General features: G+C 36.8%; 1 protein-coding gene and 1 non-coding gene across 7 annotated transcripts in view; both read left to right on the top strand.

Moving 5' to 3' along the window:
* The window catches only part of Stau2 (staufen double-stranded RNA binding protein 2), a 289,111-nt gene that overhangs the window by 68,872 nt on the left and 194,529 nt on the right, over nucleotides 1-25,710 (top strand). The gene's annotated exons all lie outside the window — the stretch shown is intronic.
* On the top strand, nucleotides 9,621-9,729 carry LOC138806372 (U6 spliceosomal RNA). The gene has a single exon (XR_011365825.1). It is a non-coding gene; the product is annotated as a U6 spliceosomal RNA (small nuclear RNA).

The following is a 25,710-nucleotide window of genomic DNA, read 5'->3' as shown; positions in this document are numbered from 1 at the left end:
TTCCCTTCCCTCCCCTCCCCCCTCCCTCTCTCTTCTCTCTTCTTTCCTGGGTCTTGAACTCAGGCCTGGGCACTGTCCCTGAGCTTCTTTTCCTCAACCATAGCACTCTACCCCTTGAGCCACAGCTCCATTTCTGTTTTTTTTTTTTTTTTTTTTTTTGTGTGATAGGGGCTTAGTTGATTGGTGATAAAATAATCTCATGGACTTTCCTGCCCCAACTGGCTTTGAACTGTGACCCTCATATCTCAGCCTCCTGAGTAGCTAGGATTGCAGGCATGAGCCAATGGGGCCTGGCTCTCTAAATCTTTTATACTAAAAGTTTAAGAGTTACTTTAAAAAGCCAATATAAGGGAAATAGCAATGAATATTATGACCGTTTAGGAATTATTTTCCTAGTTAAAGAATCAAGTTATATCCTTGGGGTAAAATGTAGTCATGCCTAGAATCTGCCCCCCCTCACTCCCCCCTCCCAACACACAGTTAAGTCATAAGTCTGAACATTTTGAAAACCTTGAAGCTTTCTTCCCTTTCCATTCTGGGGAGTTCCTTTCTAAACCAAAAACCTACCTCCAGGTGTTTCTTCTTATACTTAATCACATATTTTTGACTATTTCCTTTTAGAAGGTATGCTAATTGGATTTGGAAGCAAGTGTTAGTATGTTTGTATTTGTTACTGGCAGTACTGAGGCTTGAACTCAGCACTTTACACTTCGCTAGGTAGAAGTTCTACACCTTGAGTTATGTCTCAGCCCCTTAAGTAAAAGCAAGTGCTCTTGACTGTTAATGATGAAAAATTATATTACATGTTTATAAAAGTTTCTGCAGTAATCGGATTTCTTGGAAATGTAGTGCTGTGCTTCATAGTTTTGGGTAAGATTTTGGATGATCATCAAAATAGGTCATGTTCCAAAGTTTGTTTTTATGTTGGTTACTGGAAACTTAGAATGTATTTTCTCATAGAAATTTTGTGATAAGTGCTGGCAAAGTTCCCCAAACAGCCCATAAACACTCATTTTACTTAAGTGAGCAGTGCATCTTGTATTAATTTTGGCTTACTATTTTTCTGTCAATGCCACCTGATGAGTATCAGTGAGCTCTTGAAATGCTAGCAATAAGAGTAAAGAAGAGAGGAGGATCTAGACACAGGTGATGGAGCAGCTCTAGTTTTATTTTTTTCTTTTTCTATATATTGTTTATTGTAAAAATACTGTACAGAGGGGTTACAGTTACATGAGTAAGATAATGAGTACATTTCCTATCGGGTATTGTTACATCCTCCTTTGTTTTTCCTCTACCATCCTTTCCCTCCCCACCTCCCACATTTCTCCCCCCACAAGTTGAAAAGTTCATTTTCAACATAGTGTCTTGTATGTCTCATTGTTACATGGGACAACCTTTATCTTTATTTCAGCATTTAGTTAGTTCCCTTCTCCTTCCCAAATTAGAAAAATGTATATGCAAGATGCAGGGCACCAGAATCAAATACAGTGAAAACGGGTTATACCATGGGGGAAGAACATACAAAAGAAACAAAAAAATCACATAGTACATTATAAATACATTAAAAACAATAGCAAGAAAGATAAAACCACTTGTGTCCCTATCTTGGAATTCAGTTCACTTAGCATCATCTTCTATGGTCATATATACATAGGTTTTGGCCTTTTCTGCGTGTCCTAGACGTATACTAGTTATTGCAAATAAGAGAAAGCATGGGACCTATGTTTCTTTGGGCCTGGCTTACTTCACTTAGAATAATTTTTTCTGAGTCTTTCCATTTCCTAGCAAATGGGGCGGAGCCATTCTTTCTAATGGAGGCATAGAATTCCATTACAGACAGACAGACAGACAGACAGACAGACACACACACACACACACACACACACACACACACACACACACACACACATTTTCTTGATCCATTCATTTACTGAGGGGCATCTGGGTTGGTTCCATATCTTAGCTATGGAGAATAATGCTGCAATAAACATTGCAATAGTAGTTTTAGTATAGCCTCTTTGTGATCCTTTGGGTCATAGGGGAGCTCTATGTGAAACCTTTTGAGAACCTTCCATACTACTTTCCAAAGTGGTTGAACAAGTTTACACTCCCACCAACATTGCAGTAGGGTTCCTTTTTGGCCACATCCCCTCCAGCATCTGTTATTGTTAGATTTCTTGATTATTGCCATTCTAACTGGGGTGAGGTGGAATCTCAGTGTTGTCTTGATTTGCATTTCTTTCATGGCTAGAGAAGTTGGCAGCTTTAGTTTTAGATTGTTTATTAGAAATGAGGTCAGTCAGATAAATGAAGCATGGGTCCTGTGAGTGCTGGTCATGTTTTGGAAGGAGACATAAAATAGGTGTTACTGGCTCATGCCTAGAATCCTTGCTACTCAAGAGGCTGACATCTGAGGGTCACAGTTCAAAGCCAGACTGTGAAAATCTGTGAGACTCTTAGATTCAGTTAACCAGCAAAAAGCCAGAAGTGGAGGTATGTCTCAAGTGCTAGAGCATTAGCCTTGTGCAAAAAAAGCTGAGGGAGAGTGGAATCCTCTGTGGTCTGGGATGGCTTCAAAACATGGTCTCAGATCTCATCCTGACAATTACAAGCATGTGTCACCAATGCCTGGTTCTCTTAGTTCAAGATTCTAGATGTGTCTGGGATACACTTAACACTAGTTTTATATTTTTAGACAGATCCATTTAATATGTGAATATCAGATCAACCAGTCAGCTTGAGATGGGAGAGGCTAGTAAGCACAAAGATAGGTAGGACTCTTACTCTGTAGCTTGTAGCCTAGTGGGGGAGGACAGATGATTATCACTCATAGTGATAAATGCCAAAGGCTGTTACTCCAGAGGCCATAAAGTGCTTAGAGGGTTAATTAATTCAACACCAAGATCAAGAACAAGGCACACTGACACCAAAGCTATTTAGCATTGTCGTAGAGGTATTTGCTGGTACAGTTAAAGGAGAAAAGTCAGTTTATAGGAACAAGATGTAGCTGTCTGTACTTACTGGTTATTGGTTATTTTGCTTTCCACAGTTTCTGTTACTGATTGTCAGCCATGACTGAATAGATAAAACTAAGTTTCTAAGTAAAAGAATTACAGATATAATCACTAGAAACAATCTTGGAATATTCTACAGAAATTTAGAAACAGAATAATTGTAGTAAATGTGTAACATTTTAAAGTCAGGAAGTATCTAGTTGCTTTCTTTTAACAAATTGAAAGATCTTCAAATCATAAGTTGCTTTATCAATTAAAAATAATTTTGGCCAGTGTAGTAGCAAATAGCTGTAATCCTGTTACTCCAGAGGGTGAGACAAGATCACAAATTCAAGGACAGCTTGGGCTACATAGCAAGTTCTAGGCCAATCTGTGCTACATAGTGAGACCTTGTCTCAAAAAAATACCCAATGGTGCATCACAGTGTAAGTTCTGAAACAGAAAAAAAAAACCAAAATGCAAAAAACTTGAGTGGCTTTGCTGTAGCAATTCCAGTGACTTCTTTTTCTCTCACATTAGTGGTACAAGGTTTCATTCTGACACCTCCATATGTGCATACAATGTATCTGATCACACTTACCCCCTTCATCACTCTCCTTCATCCCTCTACCTCCTTCCCAAACAAATCCCAACATGTTTTCCCCCTTTCACACATGTACATGAGGTATGATGACCACATTTGCCTTCTTTCACCATTCTCTGTTTACCTTTCTCCTTCTATTAAATGTGCCTATATCCTAGACCTGGTTTTATGTAACTCATGTTTTCTCTTTTAAAGTGTATATTAATTATTCAGAGAGCTTTCACTATGGGATTTCACACAGCATATATAGTACTTCAATCAGGTTGTTCCTCGTCTATACTCTCACTTTCCCATCTCTACTCTCCCCTATTATTCAACAGCTTTCAGTGGTTGCTATTTTGCTCTCTTTATTCACAGATATTTTGATATTGTGCATGCCCTAACATTCTCTTTTCTCCTTCCCCCCTTTTTTTGGTTGGTCATGGGGCTTGAATTCAGGGGCTTAAACTCACTGTCCCTGAGCTTTTTTGCTCAAGGCTAACACTTTACCACTTGAGCCATAGCTCCACTTCTGGTTTTCTGGTAGGTAATTGGAGAGGAATTTCATGAACTTTCTTTGAACCACGATCCTCATATCTCAGCCTCCTGAATAGTTAGGATTACAAGCTTGAGCTCTCCCCTCTCTTTATTCCTCTCAAACAGTTGCCACAGTATTCTCTCTCTCTCTTTCTCTCTCTCTCTCCTCCTTCTCCCTCTCTCTCCCTCTCTCCCTCTCTCCCTCCTTTATTCCCCCTCTTTTCTTCCCTCTTTTTTTCTGAGAAAAAATGCAATATTTTTCCTTCTGAACCTGGAACTCCAGTTCCATTGATTTCCCTGCAAACAACATCATTCTTCTTTATAGCTGAATAATATTCCATTGTGTGCATATGTATTTCACATTTTCTTGATCTGTTCATCAGTTGTAGAACATTTGGGGTGTTTTCATAGCTTAGCTATTACAAATCCTGGTGCAGTGAATGTGAGTGAGCCTCTATGGTGTCCTGACTTGCATTCTTTTAGATACATGCCCAAGAATGATATCCCCAGATAGTTTGCTCCTTCTATTTTTGGTTTTTTGAGAATCCTCCATATTCATTTCTGTAATGGTTGCATTAGATTACATTCTTACCAGCAGTGCTACACATTGTTAGCATTTGTATATTTTTGATGATGCTACTTTGACTGGACTGAGATGAACTCTCAATTTAATCTTGTTTTGACTGAATTTCTTTTATGGCCAGGGATGTTTCTTTATGTATTAGTTGGCTATTTGTACTTTTTTTGAGAACTGGTTGTTAAGTTTATTTGCCCATTTATTAAATGGCATGTTAGTTCTTCGAGAGTTCATTTTTGAGCTTCCTATATGTAGTGGTTGTTAATCTCTTGTCAGATATATAGCTTTTTGGTTGATGTCATCTCATTTGTCAGTCCTTGCTCTTACTTGCTGAATTCTCTTCAATAAGTTACTTATGTTGGTACTTATGGACTTACCTAATGCCAACAAATTTTCATCCATAAAGTATTACAAGTTAAAGTTCTATGGGGATAGTGGAACAAAAGGGAACTTGAAGAAAATAAAAAAGCAATGTAGAATTTCCGACATATTTAATAGAGCATATGTATTTTTAAGTAGGTATGTATCAACTTGCTGCGTAATTTAGATTCCTTTGGATTCTTTTAAAGTAGTAAAAGTGTTAATTTTAAAATAAACCACAAATATACTTTTTATATTACAGAAGCTATTATTTTTTCTAATGAAAAGTTTTGTATGCTAATTAAAATGTTAGATGCTCTTTAAATTTTTGGATATAGTAAACATGTAAAAATGTATATAAGTTTCCTAATTCTTTAGTGGGATATGAACACTTAAGCTGGAGTATTATTGTCATAGACTTATTTGAAAAGAAGCTAAATTTGAGAAGACGGTTGCAGAATACACAGCAGAAGTCTATAGTTTTGACTTGGTTGACACATGCATAAGCAAATGGAAATGGAAATGACTTGATATTCAGGAGTCTTCATTATGAATATAGCAAATGTAGTTAATTTTGAATTTAATTATACCCAAAATTGATGTTTTTTCCCCCTTCACTATTTGATGTCATTCTTCATTTATAATATAAAGAAATTGTATTTATCATCATCTTTCTCATGTAATACAGGAAAAACTAAATTGAACCATTAGAGGGCAGCATGAATTTATCTTTGGCACAAGAGTTTGAAATGTTTGAATGCTTTTGAGATATGAGCTTAATATCTACAACACTTAAATGAATGGAATTTTTTTTAGTTAAAGCTAAAATCTATTTGAAAATTTTAACGAGGTTGTGATATTGGTATGAAAATAAGTCTTGCTTTCTTCATTCACCTTCACTAACCTAAACACATTAGGGCTTTTAAATTAAAGTTTGTAATAGATATATAAAGTTTGAAAAGTATATATTATATATATCAAAGTATACATATATGTATGTATACACACATATACTGCTTAAGCCAGTATTTTAAGGTACTCTGTAAGATAAAGGATTTGAAAGAATTATGGGAAATGTTGCATACCATATCCCTTCTACAGATGCTTTAATTATATATAAATATAATATAATATATAATCTCACACACACATATATTTAACCTCAGTTCTCAGAAAACAAGGTGTTCTGGGTAACTAGGTTTCCTAAGTTGCTGGGGATTCACTCCTCTTTGGAAATTACTTAATTTAAATGCCTTTGGAAAGTTTTTGTTTTGTTGGTCTTGGGGCTTAAACTCATGGTCTGGGCACTGTCCCTGAGTTCTTTTGCTCAAGGCTAGCTAGCACTCTACTACTTTCAGCTACAGCTCTACTTCTGGTTTTCTGGTGGTTAATTGGAGGTAAGAATTTTTTGGACTTTCCTGCCTAGGCTGCTGCAAACCACAATCCTCAGATCTCGGCCTCCTGAGTAGCTAGGATTTTAGGCGTGAGTTGTAATGCTATTTTTATTTAGAATGCTAGTTTTATTTATAGATAGTACTGTTCCCCACATCTCCTTCCTCAGCACAGAGCTGTGGCTCATGTGGTAAAAGTGCTAATCTTGAGCAGAAGAAGCTCAGGGACAGTGCCCAGGCCCTGAATTCAAGCCTTAGGACCAGCATGTGTTACGGATATGTGAAACATTTGGAAACCTTGTTCTATGTTTTACAGTTTTGAACTGTTACGCCATTGAACTTCTCTGTTGGTGTGATGCCTTTAGAAACCACATATTAGCTTCATTAAAAAAATTCATATTGGAAAAACAAAAATTCCCAAACTATTCCTTTTCAGAAAGTCACAACCATTTACAGTAAAGAACTATGGTGATTTTAAAGGCTGAGGTTAAAAGGTCAAAGAGAATTGCATATTGGGTATTTATTATATCCTTACCATATTTTGAGATACAGAACTGTGCATGCAGAGTGCTACTGTTCCTTTATTATAATTTCATATCACCCTTCTGCCCACCATCCTCAGCCCTTTTCAACCAGCAGTTTGTTCTACATTTTTGTGGGTTTATCATTCCAAGAATGTTATTTACATGATTTAGTGCCCTATTTTTTTTTGGTGCTGGTCCTGTGGCTTGAACTCAGGGCCTGAGTGCTGTCCCTGAACTTTTTTGCTCAAGGGTAGTGCTCTATCACTTGAGCCACAGCTCCACTTCTGGAGCCTCACAAACTTCTCTGCTGGCTTGAACCATTCTCATATCTCAGCCTTCTGAGTAGTTAGTTACAGGTGTGAGTCCCTGGCACTGGCTTAGCATGTGACTTTTTTTATAATGTTCTATGGTATAGTAAGATATCCAGATTTTAGTTGTTATGAATAAAGCTACTACTTATATTTGTGTTTGTTTTTTTTGTGGACATGTTAGCTTCTTTGGTGTATATGATCAGGAATATATAGATGGGGAGTATGGTATGGATTGTTTAGCTTTCTAGAAAGTTAGGAAGCTGCATTTCACAAATTTTGGCATGTTGTAGTTCAGTTTTGTTCAAGTAAGTGTAGTTTTGAGATTTCTCTTGATACTTTGTCTTTGACTTGTAGGTAGTTTTAGATATGTATTTACTATGTCCTTGGAGATTTGTCCTTTTACCTTTGTTATTACATTTACTCCAATAATTCCATATGGTCAGAGAATACACTTAAGTATTTACTTATTTATGAATGTTTTCCTGTGGTCTCAGACTTGTGATCTGCCTGCTTCAGCTTCCTTACATCTTTTTGTATTGTGTTTAAAACCACAGCTATGGGGCTGGGAAGGTGGTTCAGTGGTAGAATGCTTGCCTTGCATGCATGAGGCCCTGGGTTCGATTCCTCAGCACCACATAACCAAAAAGAAAAAAGCCGGAAGTGGCGCTGTGGCTCAAGTGGTAGAGCACTACCCTTGAGCTAAAGAGCTGAGGGACAGCTCCCAGACCCAGAGTTCAGGCCCCACAACCAGACTAAAAAAAAAACAAAAAACAAAAAAAACAAAACCACAGCTGTGATTCACTGGCCTTCTCACCATATGGACTTCTTTCTGTATGAATTCTGTCTCTTAGTTTGAAACTAAGTTTAGCCCTACATTTAAAACTAAACTCTAAGTATATGTTCCATTTTTGTCTTAGAAGCACTTTTGGGGTTTTAGAGTGTACCCAGTTTCACTTCCACTGACTGTGTCACAGGAGCATTATTCCTCTCATGGAGGAATCAAGTGCAGATGATTTCCTGTGTGTATATGTATAAGATAGCATGTTCATTAATACATAGAGGAATAGAGTATTTATGGGTTTTGTATGTTCACATATATATGTGTATAAACACATATACACAAATATATGCACATATACACACATGCTTGTGTGTATATGTGTATATATCTATGTATGTATAGGTGTATGTATATATACATATATATATGCATATACACATACACTTACACATTGCTCTCTATCATGACACTTTCACCACATTGGCTGCATTTTCCAAAGAATGCTCCCATTTTCGAGTGTTATTCTTTTTTTTCCCCCTCCTTCTCATCCACCATGGTGATCTAATGTAATCTATTTAGTCTTGTCTTTCATGGCCATTGCAGTTAAAATTATACTCTACCCCACCCAGACATTCTAGTCTTTTTTCTTTCCCTGTTTTTTTTCTCTATGGAGTTAGTATCTACAAAAAGCAAAAAGAAGTAATATCATGAGATGAAGCTGGAAGTGGCTAGATCTTTCAATATTAACCTAAAAAATCTAGTCATCCTCTTCACATTTCTAAGTAGGAGGAGATCCAACTATATTTACATAGATAAACAACAGGGTAGAAGTATGAGTAGGTCAATAAGAAGAGCTTTTTATGAGTGAATAGGAACAGAAACAAAACTTGTGTTGAAGGTTGGGAAGGTTGCTCAGTGTTAGAGTGCTTGCCTTGCATGCATGAGGCCCTAGGTTCGGTTCCTCAGCACCACATAAGCAGAGAAAAAAACCCGGAAGTGGCTCTGTGGTTCAAGTGATAGAGCGCTAGCCTAGCTGAAGAGCTGAGGGACAGCGCCCAGGCCCAGAGTTCAGGCCCATGACCAGATCCCCCCCCCCAAAAAAAAAAAAAAAAAGTAAAACTTTTGATGATCTGGGCAGGCTACTAGGTGTTGAAGAAACCATGATGTCATGACTCTTTATTTCCCTGAAAGGATGTTAGAGTTTACAACAATATTCCCTGTATCCCATAGGTTTATTTATCTAATCTGTATGAGAGATTTGAAAAAATTCAAAGGATGTTTTAAGCAGTTTTAGATTTTTGGAATGTAAGTACTGAACCAAAGCAGGTAATTGAACAGGTTAGGCAAGTACAAGATTAAACCAATGGATTTCATCCCCACACTATTTCTGTGCTTATTTATGTACTTTATAAATCTTGTAGAAATGTATAATGATAGTATTTCTCAGACTCAGTAGGCCAAGAACTCTATTATGTTAATGAATTATCTTTGAATATAAAATAGACTTTAGGAAACACTAGATTGTATTACGTGCTCAAGATCTTAACTAGTTAAAGGTAAACTGTGGTTCTTCGGCAGCACAAATATTGAGATTGGAACGATGCTGAGAAGATTATCATGGCCTCTGAGCAAGGATAACACAAATTCCAGCTCTGAACCATTAACAGTTTAACAAAATGAATATCAGGAAGTTGAAGCATATTTTGAATGTGGTTAATAGGAGGAGGTAAGATGAATGGAAAAGGGAATGGTGGCTGAATGTAGCCATATAACTGTGAATGTGACTGGTAGGGGAAGGGATAGGTAGAATGGGGAGGTAGGATGATGGAAGGAGTGACTGTTCAAGATGCACTGTACACATAATTGGACATGCTAACTCATAACCCTTTTGTGTATTTGTAAATAAAAAATTAAAAAATAGGTAAGCTAAAACAACATAGTTTTTATATTAGATCTGTGATTCTTCTAAGACATTTCATTATTACCATATGGAATAGCATTAATTATGAAAATGCCAGAATTTTTTGACCACATTTTAATATTATATTTCATTGGGGGTTAATGAAGTTCTAAATTTGGCATAAATGTATGCAGTAACTTCAGTGGGCAAATACATAGACTTAAGTTTAATTCCACGTGAAATTTATGACCTAGGGAATGTGTAGTGAAATGTCCCTTTTTTTTCTTTTTATTGCCTCTCTTTTCTTGATTTTTTTTTTTTTTTTTTTTTTTTTTGGGTCCAGTCGTGGGCCTGAACTCTGGGCCTGGGTGCTGTCCCTCAGCTCTTCAGCTCAAGGCTAGCACTCTACCATTTGAGCCACAGTGCCACTTCCGGCTTTTTTCTTTTTGCTTATGTGGTGCTGAGGAATCGAACCCAGGGCCTCATGCATGCAAGGCAAGCACTCTACCACTGAGCCACCTTCCCAGCCCTTTTCTTGATTTTTTTTTTTGGCAGTCCTGGGGCTTGAACTCAAGGCTTGGGCACTATCCCTAAGCTTCTTTTGCTCAAGGTTAGTACTCTACCTATTGAGTCACAGTACCACTTCTGGCCTTTTCTGTTTATGCAGTACTGAGGAATCAGACCCATGGCTTCACGCATGCTAGACAAGCACTCTACCACTAAGCCACATTCCCAGCCCTATTGCCTCCTTTTTGTGCCTTTGAAATATGAATAATATTTTAGCTCTCTTAGCTTTCTTTTTTTTCTAACCATTAACTTAGTGGATAATGGTAAAGTTAGTATATGGAAAAAATAATGGTATAGTAATTATTGCAAATAAGGGAAACCATGGGACCTATATTTCTTTGGGTCTGGCTTACTTCAGTATGATTTTTTCCGAGTCTTTCCATTTCCTAACAAATGAGGCGGTGTTATTATTTCTGATGAAAGCATAGAATTCCACTGTGTGTGTGTGTGTGTGTGTGTGTGTGTGTGTGTGTGTGTGTGTGTATCACATTTTCTTGATCCATTCCATCCATCTATCCATCCATCCATTCACCTGAGGGGCATTTGGATTGGTTCCTTATCTTTGCTATGGTGAATAATGCTGCAATAAGCATAGTTGTGCTGGTAGCTTTAGTATGGCCTTGTTTGTGATCATTTGGGTAAATGCCCAGAAGTGGGATTGCTGGGTCATAGGGGAGCTCTATGTTTAGTCTTTTGAGGAACCTACATACTGCTTTCCAGAGTATATGTCTGGGATAATATTATCAGATGAGCAGAAAAGCTCAAAAGCTATGTACATATGTAAGATGATTGCTATGTACATATGTAAGATGATTCTAAGTGAAATGAACTCCCAAGATATGGACATAAGACGTCTTTATTTTTGTTGTTGTTTTTAATGTACTAAGTGATTTTTTTTTCTTTTGTATGTTCTTCCCCCTATGGTATATCCCCTGTTGTCACTGTATTTGATTTTAGTACCTTGCATCTTGTATATACGTTTATCTAATTTGGGGAGGGGTCGGGGAATAACAAAATGCTGAAACAAGGACACAGGATGACCTATTGCAACAATGATACTCACAAGACACCATGTTGGAAATGAACTATACAGCCTTGGGTGGGGATGTGAGGGAGGTCGGGGAAAAAAGGGGTAGTAGGAGAAAAACAGGTAGGGATAACAATGCTTGACAAGAAATGTACTCATTACCTTACTCATGTAACTATAACCCCTCTGTACAGCATTTTTACAATAAAATAAAATTAAAAAATAATGGTATAGTAAAATGCAACATTATGTATAATTTATTATTGAGAAGAGTATTTGGAAAATATTTCTAATAAATACTGTTGATGCATTTTAAAATTGGGGACTGGCAAACCATGGCTTACAGACCAAAAGCAGGGTTGCTATTTTTTGTATCACTCTTATAATTTAAAGCTGCACATTTAAAAACCATGAGAAAAAAGTAGAAGAAAAATTAAAAAAAAATTTTTATTGTAAAGATACCCTACAGAAGGGTTACAGTTACATGAGTAAGGTAATGAGTACATTTCTTGTCAAGCATTGTTACCCCCTCCTTTGTTTTTCCCCAGCCATCCTTTCTCTCCCCACCTCCAATTCCCCCCTCCCCAACATTGTAGAGTTCGTTTTTAGCATGGTGTCTTGTACATCTCATTGTTAAAATGGGTCAGCCTGTATCTTGGTTACAGCGTTGTTGTTATTTCCCTTCCCCTCCCCAAATTAGAAAAGTGTATATACAAGATGGAGGGAACCAGAATCAAAAACAGTGAAAACGGGTTAAACCAATAGGGAAGAACATATAAAAGAAACAAAAGAAATTACATAGTACATTATAAGTACATTAAACACAACAGCAACGAAGATAAACCCTCTTGTGTGTCTATCTTGGGGTTGATTTCGCTTAGCAGCATCTTATATGGTCATATGTGCATAGCTTTTGGCCTTTTCTACTTGTTTACTTGTCTGGTAAGGTTATCCTAGACGTATACTAGTTATTGCACATGGGACCTATGTTTCTTTGGGTCTGGCTTACTTGACTTAGTATAATTTTTTTCTAAGTCTTTCCATTTCCTAACAAATGGGACAGTGTCATTCTTTCTGATGGAGGCACAGAATTCCATTGTGTGTGTGTGTGTGTGTGTGTGTGTGTGTGTGTGTGTGTGTGTGTGTGTGTGTGTATCACATTTTCTTGATCCATTCATCTACTGAGGGGCATCTGGGTTGGCTCCATTTCTTAGCTATGGAGAATAATGCTGCAATAAACATAGTTGTGCTGGTAACTTTAGTATGGCCTTGTTTGTGATTGTTTGGGTAAATGCCTAAAAGAGAGATTGCTGGGTCATAGGGGAGCACTATGTGGAATCTTTTGAGGAACCTCCATGCTGCTTTCCAAAGTGGTTGAACAAGTTTACACTCTCACCAACACTGCAGTAGAGTTCCCTTTGGGCCACAATTCTCTCCAATATCTGCTGTTGTTAGATTTCTTGATTATATCCATTCTTACTGGGATGAGGTAGAATCTCAATGTTGTTTTGATTTGCATTTCTTTTATGGCTAGAGAAGTTGAGCACTTCATGTATCTATTGGCCATCAAAGTCAAAGCAGACACCCTGAAAACATTACAGGAAGGAATAGGAAAAACTCTAGGGCTCCTTGGCATAGGCTGAAACTTTCTTAATGGAGACCCAGAAACACAACAAATCAAAGAAAGTTTGGATAAATTGGATTGCATGAAACTGCAGTTTCTTAATGGCAAAGGACACAGCTAGCAAGATCAATAGAAAGCCCATGGATTGGGAGAAGATCTTCGACTAGCCATACAGCGGACAAGGGCCTAATATGTAAAATATATTTAGAATTCAAAAAATTAACCCCTCCCCAACAACAAATCCTCAAATAAACAACTACCTGATTAATAAATGGGCTAAAGACTTAAAGAGAGACTTCTTTGAAGAGGAAATAAGAAGAAAAATATTTGATGGCCATATGCTGGTGGCTCATGCATATAATCCTAGCTTCTTAGGAGGCTGAGATCTGAGGACCGTGATTCAAAGCCAGCCCAAGAAGGAAAGTCCATGAGACTCTTACCTCCAATTAAGCACTAGAAAACTGGAAGTGGTGTTGTAGTTCTAGTGGTAGAGTGCTAGCCTTGAGCTGAAGAGCTGAGGGACAGCACCCAGGCCCAGGGTTCACACCCCACGATTTACCAAAAAAAAGAAAGACTTGATGATGTGTGAAAATTACATTTAATTGAGATTATATTATCAATTAATAAAATATTATTGGAGTATAGCCATGCATACTGGCTTATGTATTATCTAGGACTGTATTCATGCTACAACACTACAGCAGTGTTCAAGAGATATGCAGACAACATTGGGCCTGCAATGTCTAAGGTATTTATTGTCTGCCTCTTTTAGAAAGTGTGGTAGCCATTGGTTAATATTGAGTGAGTGAGAGTTTAGGGATTTATTGATACATTTATGAAATATAGAAAGCTACATTTTATGTACAATGAGCCTGCTTTAATCACAGGTATTATTGTACAATACTTTTGACCAACTGTGATAAAAACAACTCATTTTAAGAAATAAAAGAGGGCTGAGAATGTGGCTTAGTGGTAGAGTGCTTACCTAGCATGCATGAAGCCCTGGGTTTGATTCCTCAGTACCACATAAATAGAAAAAGGCAGAAGTGGCTCTGTGGCTCAAGTGGTAGGGTGGTAGCCTTAAGCTACCACTCAGTAACAGTGCCCAGACCCTGAGCCCCAAGACTGGCAAAAAAATAAAAATAAATAATAGAAATTGCAAATGTAAAAAATTAACGCCCTGAACATATATAGCCTCAGCTGATATGAGAAGCTCTTAGAGAGTTGAGTTATCTTCAGTTGTATTTAAATCCTTTTGTGTTTTGCCTTTAATTTTGTGAAAGTAGGCCTTCCAAAAAGTATGAAGTGAATATACTTAAGTAATAAAGTAAAAAGTTATAAATCTGTTGAAAGGTAGAGATTTTGGGTGGAATTATTTGAAAAATTATTCAAAGGTCCACCTTGTAGCATGCACTGGACACTACAAATTGAGTATTTGCACATTTTTCCTCAGTGGTGATCTCCTTGGACCTATTTACCTACAGATGCCTAAGGTCTTCCATATGACAAATTCTCCAAATCATTGCCCTCTAATAATTTTTACACATTTGTACCTGATGGTTCTGTCCTTTTCTATTTTTTGATAAATGAAACATTTTAATTTCATTTTCTTTTTTCCTGTTGATCAGTAAACAGTGTGAATATTGTATATTATTCCAGGAAGTATTTGAATTTTAAGAAATGAAGGCATGTGGAGAAGACCTATGAAAGAGTAATAGAGGGTGAATTTAATCCAAGAATGGGAATGTCACAATAAGTCCTTTGTACAATTAATTTATCTAATGAAAAGATTTTGTGTTTTAGAATAGTTTTATATTTTTCCTGTGTACTTGATTTAATGGGGAAAATGCTTATATTTGAAGTTGACTTTGATAGGCATATGTCCTTTTTTAAATATTTTTTTTTCAGATAATTTTACAGAATAATGTCCTTGAGTTTAACTGGCTGAATGAGTTAGCAGTTTACTTTTTTCCTAACACAAATAGTAGTCTTAGAATGTTTTGCTTATTTGATTTGAATATTACCAGGTAATTTTATATAATTTGATGTAGATATTGTGATGTCTATTTGATAGCTAGCCCACTAGTTGACTTTTGAGCTGATTGGTTCAATTTTTGTTTCCACAGTTCAGTAATTTTGAAGATGGATTTATTTCTCTTCATAAATGGTTTGGAAGAAATTAAAACATCAAATTAGAACAAGGTTAATGAAATGTTGTTTTAGTGTTCACCATTAATCATGAAGTTTTAATGGTGTACCAACTGTCTTTATTTACTTAAAATGCTGTGTTTTTAAATGTCAGTTTTAGTTGTAATACAAAAAGTTAGTTTTCTGAGACGGTTGAAAAGAAAGAAGGTATCTACACCAAATATAGCTCTCTAACACTTAAGGCTAATGCTCTACCACTTTGAGACACAGCTCCACTTTTGGCCTTTTCTGTTTATATGGTACTGAAGAATTGAACCCTGGGCTTCATGCATGCTAGGCAATCACTCTATCACTAAGCCACATTCCTAGCCCTGTAGTACTATTTTCTTATGATGAAAAAAGCTATAGATGAATGCTGCTAGGTTTCAATGACTTTGATTTTCAGTCCCATTCCTTTTGTAGATCCTTCTGTATTAGATTCTTGTCAGCACAAAAAATGTAGGGTCACATGTTCTGTAAGAAGAACAGCATCTCCATCACTTAAGAATTCTTAAGAATTGGGTGCCAGTGGCTCACGCCTGTAATCCTACCTATTCTGGAGGCTGAGATCTGAGGATCACCAAAGCCAGTTTGGACAGAAAAGTTTGTGAGACTCTTATCTCCAATTTCACTCAGAAAAAGCTTAGTGGTAGAGCAAGTGGTAGAGCACTAGCTTTGAGCACAAAGAAGCTTAGGAACAGTGCCCAGGCCCCAAGTTCAAGTCCTAGGACCAGCAAGAAAAAAAGAAAAGAAAAGAAAAATAATTCTTAAGTATTTTCAGTTTCTATTCTTATTAGTTTGTTAGGTATAAAGATAATTTGAGGAGGGGCTGGGAAGGTGGCTCAGTGGTAGAGTGCTTGCCTTGCATGCATGAGGCCCTGGGATCGATTCCTTAGCACCACATAAGCAGAAAAAGCTGGAAGTGGTGCTGTGGTTCAAGTGGTAGAGCACTAGCCTTGAGCTGAAGAGCTGAGGGACAGTGCCCAGGCCCAGAGTTCAGGCACCATGACTAGCAAAACAAAAAACAACAACAAAAAAAGATCATTTGAGGATAATACCCTACTTAAGGAGACTGGGTTTGATTCCCCAGAGTGTCCTTGGCCTCATATAAAAGGATTGGCAAGTAGACTAAAAATATAGAACACAAACTATCCCAAGACCAAAAGAACTAGTAAAATTGATATATTATCATATAGAAAAAACGTTCTATAATTAAGCTCTCTTATCAAAATGAATACATCCTAAACAATATATTAAAGAGTTTGTATTTGTTTTCTTTTTGTGCCAAAATACTGATCATAGTTCATGTCAAGTTTTTTAGGGATAGGGAGCTGGATAGTGGTGACTTACATTTGCAATCCTAGTTACTCAGAAGTCTGAGAACTGAAGATCATGGTTTGAAGCAGCCCAGGCAGGAAAGTCTGTGAGACTCCTATCTCTAATATACTACTAAAAAAGGCTGGAAGTGGAGCTGTGGCTTAAGTGATAGATCACTAGCCTTGAGCAAAAGAAGCTCATCAACAGCACTGAGGCTGAGTTCAATCCTCAGCACGCACACGTGCACGCACCCACACCCACACCCACACACACACGCACATATGCACATTCACGCATGCGCAGGCATGTGCATGCCCCAGCACATACACAGTAGGGGTAGCATTTTCTTTTGAAACCATTTGAATGTTCACAGACTCTGTGTGTGTGTGTTTGTGTGTGTGTGTGTGTGTGTGTGTGTGTGTGTGTGTGTGTGTGTGTGTGTAGTGTGTGTGTAGTGTGTGTGTGTGTGTGTGTGTGTGTGTGTGTGTGTTTCCAGAAACAGTTGATGTCATTCAGTTTGGAAAGGAATAATTGGAGACACCTTGTAAAGAGTTCTAAAAAAACAGTAAGTGGTAGGATATAGATGTTCTGGCTTTTTGCTGGTTAATTGGCCTGACTTTCTATTGCTTTAGTAACTTTTTCTTACTGATTTACTGTTATTATTTTTTTTTAAAGCTTCTCACATGCCTCCATTTTATAAGCAAGGGTGAAAGCAGCTGCCTCAAGATGAATTCATTCCCCAGGTCTATAGATTTGGAGCCTGTTGTTACAATTAAGGGAGTCTGCCCCTGACCTTCCCTAGCCGGATCCTACACGATTCTTTTACTTTGAACTTGCTTCCTCTGAGGCCTGATTTGCTTTACTCACACATGGACACGAGCCTGGCCTTGGTTCATCCCATTTTGTTCCTCATGTTTGCTCACCTTGGGGAGATGATAGTGGTGTAATATTGTGGTTTAAGGGACTTATGGAGCCCATCTACCTGGCTCCACCTAGACCAAGTTACCTAATCTCTCTGTTCTTTAGTTTTGCAACTATAAAATGGAAATAGTAATAGTGTTTTCCCCAGGGCTACTACGAATATTTCCTTGAGTCACTGAATGCTCAATATAGGCATCTAGTAAACTGCTTAGAAAGTTTAGCTATGATTGCACCATCATTTAATAAATATTGTTTGACTCCTTTTAAAGTGCTAGGCATCATGCTAGATAGCAGACACTAGGACCTCAGTGAGTGAGACTTCCTTTGTCGTATGTGTGTGAGCAGAAATCAGTCTCCTTTTGGCCTTTAGGGACTCCAGTCCTGGAAATAGCCTGTGCATCATTTACTTTAAACATTTCCCTTTGCTGAAGAATTATGTGGTTTCCTTAAGGGTTCTCAAGCACTTTCAGGGGAGTTATGGCTTGCTTAAATTTGAGAAGTAAAAGGATATGCTTATTTTGATTTTACTAGAATTACATTTTGATAAAACAACAGACAAGTGACAAGTAAGATTATAAGTTTAGCTCTTCATCTACTTGACTTCATCATGAGTTAACCAGCTCTGAAGTGTTCAGTTTCTGTCCATGTTTCTTCTGCATAACTGGGGTAATTTAGCTTCCTGGGAGATTGCTGTGGTCATGCTCTTGTCAGTCTTGATCGTTCTCCTACTTTAGAGTTCTCAGAGTCTTAAATCTCTCATTGTGTTGCAGGTTTCTTTGTCTCATAAGTGTTCCCTTTGCAAATAAGATTGTACAGTCAGATTTGCAAATCTTTCTTTTGTTTCTTAAATTATTAAGAAAGTAGCAAAAAACATAATAAGTAAAATTTGCTTAAGATGCATTTTTACTTTACTCTCATGTGAGTCTCAGGTTTTCAGAATTCTCCATATAATTTCCTCTACTACTTAAGGAATCTTTTTTTTTTTTTTTTTTTTGGTCCAGTCGTGGGGCCTGAACTCTGGGCCTGGGCGCTTGTCCCTCAGCTCTTCAGCTCAAGGCTAGTGCTCTACCACTTGAGCCACAGTGTCACTTCCGGCTTTTTTTCTTTTTACTTATGTGGTGCTGAGAAATCGAACTCAGGGTCTCAGGCATGCAAGGCAAGCACTCTACCACTGAGCCACCATCCCTGCCCTACTTAAGGAATCTTACATACTGGGTTTGAATAGAGTTTTTGCTTGACATCATGTCTTTTTAGGAGTTTATAGAAAGCCTTTTCCAAACTAATAAAGGCAACAAGACATTTAAAAAAATGTATTGAACTCTTTAGCTATCTATATATTCTATTTTAAAATAGGAATTAAGTTATTTTTGTGCTCCTCCATTTCTCATTGAGATCAACATAAGTAGCCTCAGCTGTCTGGTTATTCTCTTTTCCTTCTGGGTAATGTTCAAGTTCTCTGGCAGTAATATTTGGACTGTGTAATTAATCATCTCAGGTATTATTCTCATCATATCTTACTGCTTTCCTCAGTTCATGTTTTCTGGGAGCTTATCATTCATTAATTTCCCAGGCTTTCTCTTGGTTTTAGTTACTAAGTTCTTGACCCACTTAATTTCTTTATTTCCTTATGACTTGTTAACATTCTCACATTCTCTGATCAAGATGCCTTTCTTTGAGGATAAATGAGCTTCTAGACACCTATACTGTGATTGGTATGGAACATAATCACAACATGTAAATAAATTTCCCTTAAGACATAAGACATAAAAATTTTAAAGTTGACATAGTAATACTCATTATTTTACACTTAATTTTTTTGCCCACTACCTACTAATCTTAAAGTGCATTGGCACTTTTGAACTATCCATGAGCCAATGTGAGGTTTCTTAAAGAATTGTGAAACTACTGTCCTTACTTTAGAACCAGCATTGTTTGGACACCACTGAGTATGAGATGAAAGGCTAGAGCTCTGTCCACCTGACTCATCCTTCCTGGACCTCCCCCAAAGGAGTAGCAGTGCCTGCTCTCTTTGCTCTTCTTTGAGGAGCTGGTAGCTTAAGGTCATTATTTATGAGGCAATAACAAAAAGCATGAGAGGTTGCTGAAGCATTATAGAAATATTTTGGAATATCCAAGAAGGAAGACAGACAACTTATTTCCTGAGCCTTCTTTATTCTGGCACCATGTTTATCTTGGTCAGGCTTGCACACTAATAAAGGTCTGAACTGATCCTCTAGCCCAGTTCATTGCTTTCCTGTGGTTCTTTACTAATTCATGTGAACATCAGGTTTTGGAAATTACTAAAGTATCATGACTGACTTCAAATTATCCTCAAAAACACCTTTGCCCATATATAAGAATTTACAGGAATCAGTTATGGTGGCTCTTGTCTATATTCTCAGAACACCACAAGAGCCTTAATCAGGATGATTGTGAGTTCCAGGCTAGAGTGGGCTACATAGTGAGCTCTAGATTAATCTGAGCAAGATACTGTGTCAAAAACAAAAAGCAACAAACAAAAAAATAACAAAAAAAGAAACTTGCAATGTGATAAATACAGTTTTTTCTCTATTGTGAGTAGGAATAACCTGTTGTAACTGGAAGTGGGAACTGTTAATCTTACAAAACTTCTAATGTATTTGATCACTTCCTGTGTGTGGTGGTCAGACTCATATCAATATGGCATCTTTATCAATATGCTTGTTGCCATGTTTTTTGTTTTTTTCTTTTTCTAATTCTGCCAGTCCCGGGGGCTTAAAATCAGGGTCAGGAGGCTATTCCTGAGCTTTTTTGCTCAAGGCTAGCATTCTACCACTTGAGCCACAACTCTACTTCTCCCACTTTTTTTTGTCTTAGAGATAGTAGTCTCATGAACTTTCTTTGAATGATTATTGCTGATAATGTCAGACTACTTGTAGTACCTGAAATTTTTGACAGCATATTTAAATGAAGTAATTCTAGCTACACAATTGTATTTCTACTTTAAGCCCTTATTAAGTTACTTTTAAAGTTCATGGTTTGTTATTTGAAAGATGTATCTCCTACTGAATGCAAGAGTATGAAACACATAAGTGACAGGATAAAATAATTGATTAAATGTACCTATTCTTTGGCATTCATGTTTAAACTTTTAATTATAATTTTTATGATGTGTTGGAGCCAACACATTTTCATATAGAAATATAACTCAACATTTTCGTATAGAAGTATAGCTCAAGGTTTAATATTGAGTAACAGTGGGAAAATGGGATTTAGTATGAAAATATTTGCTTTATGTAAACTTTTTTTTATGAATGCTGCTAATACATAAAGTGAAATCAAGCTGTAAAAACAATTAGCTGGGAAAAAGCCAAGTGAACTTTTTATATTCCAATGGATATCTATTAACTTACACATTATTGTTATTAAACTATATGCAGATGTACAACCACATTTGCTTAGATGTGGGTGAAAGAGACAAAAAATGCTAGAAGAATGCAGTAAGTGTAATTAGTGTTTGCATTTCCAAACAAAGCACATTAATCTTTCTGTAGTACAGTTGATGTAATGTCTCTGTGTTACTTTTGGGAGCATTTTCCATGGGCATGCATCCAAAGTTGATAGCTAATTCTGATCAGCAAAAGCACTGGAAGAGATGTCTGGGTTGGACATTGTAACAAAGCAAACAATTTCTGGAGCTCAAGTAAGATTCAAGTGAAAACATAATTATGCATTTGAATCTTGTATTTAGACCTCACAAAAATTACTTGTCTTAAAAGACATAAAACCTCTTTTTAAAATGTAGTTAATATATTTCTATATGTATGCTTCCATTTTTTTATATTTTAGAAAAACTTCTCAATATGAGCTTATAGGCTTAAATAATGGGAAAACAGTATTTCAAGTTTAAAAAAAATTTTAAAGGACTCTTTTCATGAATCATTTTGTTACTGGAAAGGACTTAAAATCTTTACTAAGCTAGTGACTTTTAAAAAACAATTTCAAAGCATCCTTAACCAAAGATGGAACTGAATTACAGAAATATTCTTAGAACTAAAGAAAGAAAAGCCATAGTTTCTATATAATGTTCTTAACACATAGAAATATGTATTAGATTTTACACATGTAGAATTTAGTGAACATGTATTGAAAACTTGAAATTGTATTTCTTTAAAAAATTTTAACAATGGTTTTTGTGCAGACTATGAACAAACACATACATACACACATACATATACAGGGGCTGGGAAGGTGGCTCAGTGGTAGAGTGCTTGCCTTGCATGCATGAGGCCCTGGGTTCGAATCCTCAGCTCCACATAAGCAGAAAAAGCCGGAAGTGGCGCTGTGGTTCAAGTGGTAGAGTGCTAGCCTTGAGCTGAATTGCTGAGGCATAGCGCCCAGGCCCAGAGTTCAAGCCCCACAACTGACCAAAAAAAAAAACAAAAACAACAACACATACATATACATACAATTACATACAGAAAATTTCCCTAAGTAAATACATAGCTATGCTGTTATGTTTGGGAAGCAAACAATTATTTCTGCTTGGCTTTCCACTTGAATAAGGTTGAGATGGTTGGCATTGGCAAAACCATTCATAATACTTATGAGTCCTATAGAACATAAACTTTTTGCCCACTGTGATATATCTAGTGGTTGTAAGTTAAATCAAGTTGATTTTGCTCTAAATCTAAAAATCTTTTCAGTATTTTTTAAAATTTTTTTTGGGGGTTCCGTTTGTGAGACCTGAACTCTGGGCCTGGGCGCTGTCCCTCAGCTCTTCAGCTCAAGGCTGGCACTCTACCACTTGAGCCACAGCGCCACTTCTGGCTTTTTTTTTCTGCTTATGTGGTGCTGAGGAATCGAACCCAGGGCCTCAAGCATGCAAGGCAAACGCTCTACCACTGAGCCACCTTCCCAGCCCTTCAGTATTTATTTACTGTAAGTTTGTAAGAAGTTCTGTGTCTGCCTTCCTTCCTTCCTTCCTTCCTTCCTTCCTTCCTTCCTTCCTTCCTTCCTTCCTTCCTTCCTTCCTTCCTTCCTTCCTTCCTTCCTTCCTTCCTTCCTTCCTTCCTTTCTTTCTTTCTTTCTTTCTTTCTTTCTTTCTTTCTTTCCTTCTTTCTTTCTTTCTTTCTTTCTTTCTTTTCTTTTCTTTCTTTCTGTCATGGGGCTTGAACTATGGGCCTGGGTGCTGTCCCTGAGCTCTTTAGCTTAAGGCAAGTGCTCTGCCACTTGAGACACAGCGCCATTTCTGTTTTTTTGGTAGTTAATTGGAAATAAGAGTGTCATAGACTTTCCTGCCTGGGCTGACTTTGAACTTCAGTCTTCAGATCTCAGCCTTCTGAGTAGATAGGATTACAGTTGTGAGCAACTGCTGCCCAGCTTTCATCATCATTTCTTAAAATATAAAGAAATTTAAAAAATTGGCTCTATTTTTTTGAATAAAAGCTTTAAATATATTAAAGTGCTGCAGAATTCAGATTCTTACCCTAGTCAAAATCCCTACAGTAGTGTATGCCAAGATAAGTTTCATAGATACACATGATGGATTATTAAAACAGGCTTCATTGCCAAGCATATTTAGAAAACACTAGTACGTTTCTCTCTTGAGAATATTACAGTGCAAACAAAATAAATCCTAAGAGAAGCAAATTTATTAACTGTGAATCTACATTAATAATGATATTATGAAAATAAGCCCAATATTCAACACAAGAAATTAGAAAAATAGTAAGTTTGAGAAAGAAAATGAATGCACAATGTTTAATTACTACCTAGAATGATAGAATATTTGCCATCCAATATGTTGTTCTTAGGAATACCTAGAGGTCTATGTAAATGCAAAGTAAGGAAATACGGGTTTTAACCACAAATAAGCAGAATATGGCCTGCTAATGGATGGTGGAGTGGGAACTGCAGTTGCATAGAGAAAGTAAACATTCTCATACATGGACTTCATTGTACAATTCCTGATAAAAAACAATTTTAGAATCTGAATGAAATGGGTAATTTTGTAGGAATGTATAAGTTACCAGACTGAGACCAGAAGAAAAAGAAAAAGATTTCATTACCTTAGAAGTAATAGAATAAGTAATAACAGAATAAGCCACCTCTATCATTTCTGCCACTCTGAAGAAATACAACTAGTTCGGATGAGTTAACAGAGAGTTTTATTGAATTTCTGTAAAACATAAAGTGTTTTGGGCCATTGAGAGCAAATGGGATCTAATTTAACAATACCAGTTAAAAAAAAGAGGATGTCAGCCAGGCACTGGTGGCTCACACCTGTAATCCTAGCTACTTAGGAGGCTGAGATCTGAGGATCGAGGTTCAAAGCCAGCCTGGGCAGGAAAGTCTGTGAGACTCTTATCTCCAATAAACGACTAGAAAACCGGAAGTGGCGCTGTGGCTCAAGCGGTAGAGTGCTCGCCTTGAGCTGAAGAGCACAGGGAGAGTGCTCAAGCCCAGAGTTCAAACTCCACAACTGACCAAAAAAAAAAAGAGGATGTCAATACTATTCATATTGCAACAATGATACTCACAAGACACTATATTGGAAATGAACGTTTACAACTTGGGTCGAGGTGTGGGGGAAGTAAGGAAGGTAAAGAATAATAGGAGTAAAATGAAGGAGGAGTAACAATGCTCAACAAGAAATGTACTCATTTCCTTACTGATGTAATTGTAACCCCTCTGTACAGCATCTTTACAAGAGAATAAAAATTAAAAAAAAAACAAAAAAAGAAAAAAAAGAAATATGGCATTTTAATTAAAATTTGGTCAACAGAATTTGGTAATACATTGAAGGAATAATAATCATAACCAGCTAGGATTTCATAAACATAAAGTTGTTAGAAGTAAGTTAATGAACTTCAGTTAAGTTTAGTTTACTTGAGCAGCCCTGACACTTCAAGTCCTACACGGCTTCTCTGGAGTTTATAGCTAGCACTTGTGCAGTTTATCCAGTTGATGCAGCATAGTGGTTAGGAGTGTGGGTTTGGGAATGAGACTGGTTGGATTCAGTAGGTGGCTCAAGTTGGGTGGCCTTCGGAAACTTACTTAACATCTTTATACTTCAATTTTCTCATCTGTAAAATGAAGTTGTGAGTTGAATGGAGATGGAATGAGATTGGTATTTAAATGCTTAGCATAGCATCTGGCATATAGCTAGTGCTTTGTATATTTTTGCCCTAATTATGATATTGGTGATGGTGAGGATGATTTATCTAGATTTCTCTCAAGAGAAGGTTTCTGTTGGATAGAATGCGGTATTGAGGGGTGGTGGTGGTTGTTTGTTTACAGTACTGAGGCTCTTTGATAACATGCTCTGCTTTCCATAGTCCTGATCGAGGTAGTGGTGCCAATGACAAAGTGCAAGTGCTTCATTCTCTTGGCTCATAGTCTAAGTTATATAAGTTATCCTGCTAATTGATCATATTTGATTTTGAATACAGATTTGCCTTTGTTTGGACAAAGACTAAATTTGCTTCAGCTAAATATTTCCTTCCATTTTTACCCTACTATGGCCAGTTATTTTTAAAAAGTTGAAATTATGAAAGAAAAGATTGTTATTTATTACTTTTCACTTCAGACAACCCATGTCAGATTTCAGTGTTTGTCTTTCTACATTTTTTCCTAGGTGTTTAAAACACAAGAAAGCATTTCTCCAAATAGAACAAAATATCCTTATTTCTCTGTTAAGATTTATTTTCAGCTGTCCACGAATCTTTTCAAATCACTCCTAATATTTGGAATTTTTCAAGAATCAACACTCAGATTCCATTGAAGATATGTTTTTAAATTTTATAGATGTGAAGAAAGAGCTGTCTATCTAGACATTTTGTATATGTACAAGTTTGAAAATATGCCAAGGCTATTTTATAGCTTTCTGATAAAACTTGTTATTTTTCTGTTGCAAGAGAAAGAATTTGGCTTAGCAGTGCCAGAAAGTGTTCAGAGAGTCAAAATAATCATCATGTCATTTGAATTCTAAGTTTTAGCCTTTAAAATTCTTTAACTATAGACTCTATGAATATTTTACAGAGAAGTAAACTGTGAAATAGAAAGGTTAAGTAACCTTTCTGTTTTCAGTCATTTTAGAAATAAATGCAGAATCCACAGCCTTTCCCTG

This window comes from Dipodomys merriami, unplaced genomic scaffold (genome assembly GCF_024711535.1).
Source record: "Dipodomys merriami isolate MVZ:Mamm:240054 unplaced genomic scaffold, mDipMer1.0.p SCAF_4, whole genome shotgun sequence".
NCBI lineage: Eukaryota > Metazoa > Chordata > Mammalia > Rodentia > Heteromyidae > Dipodomys > Dipodomys merriami.
This window is presented reverse-complemented; position numbering and strand designations above follow the sequence as displayed.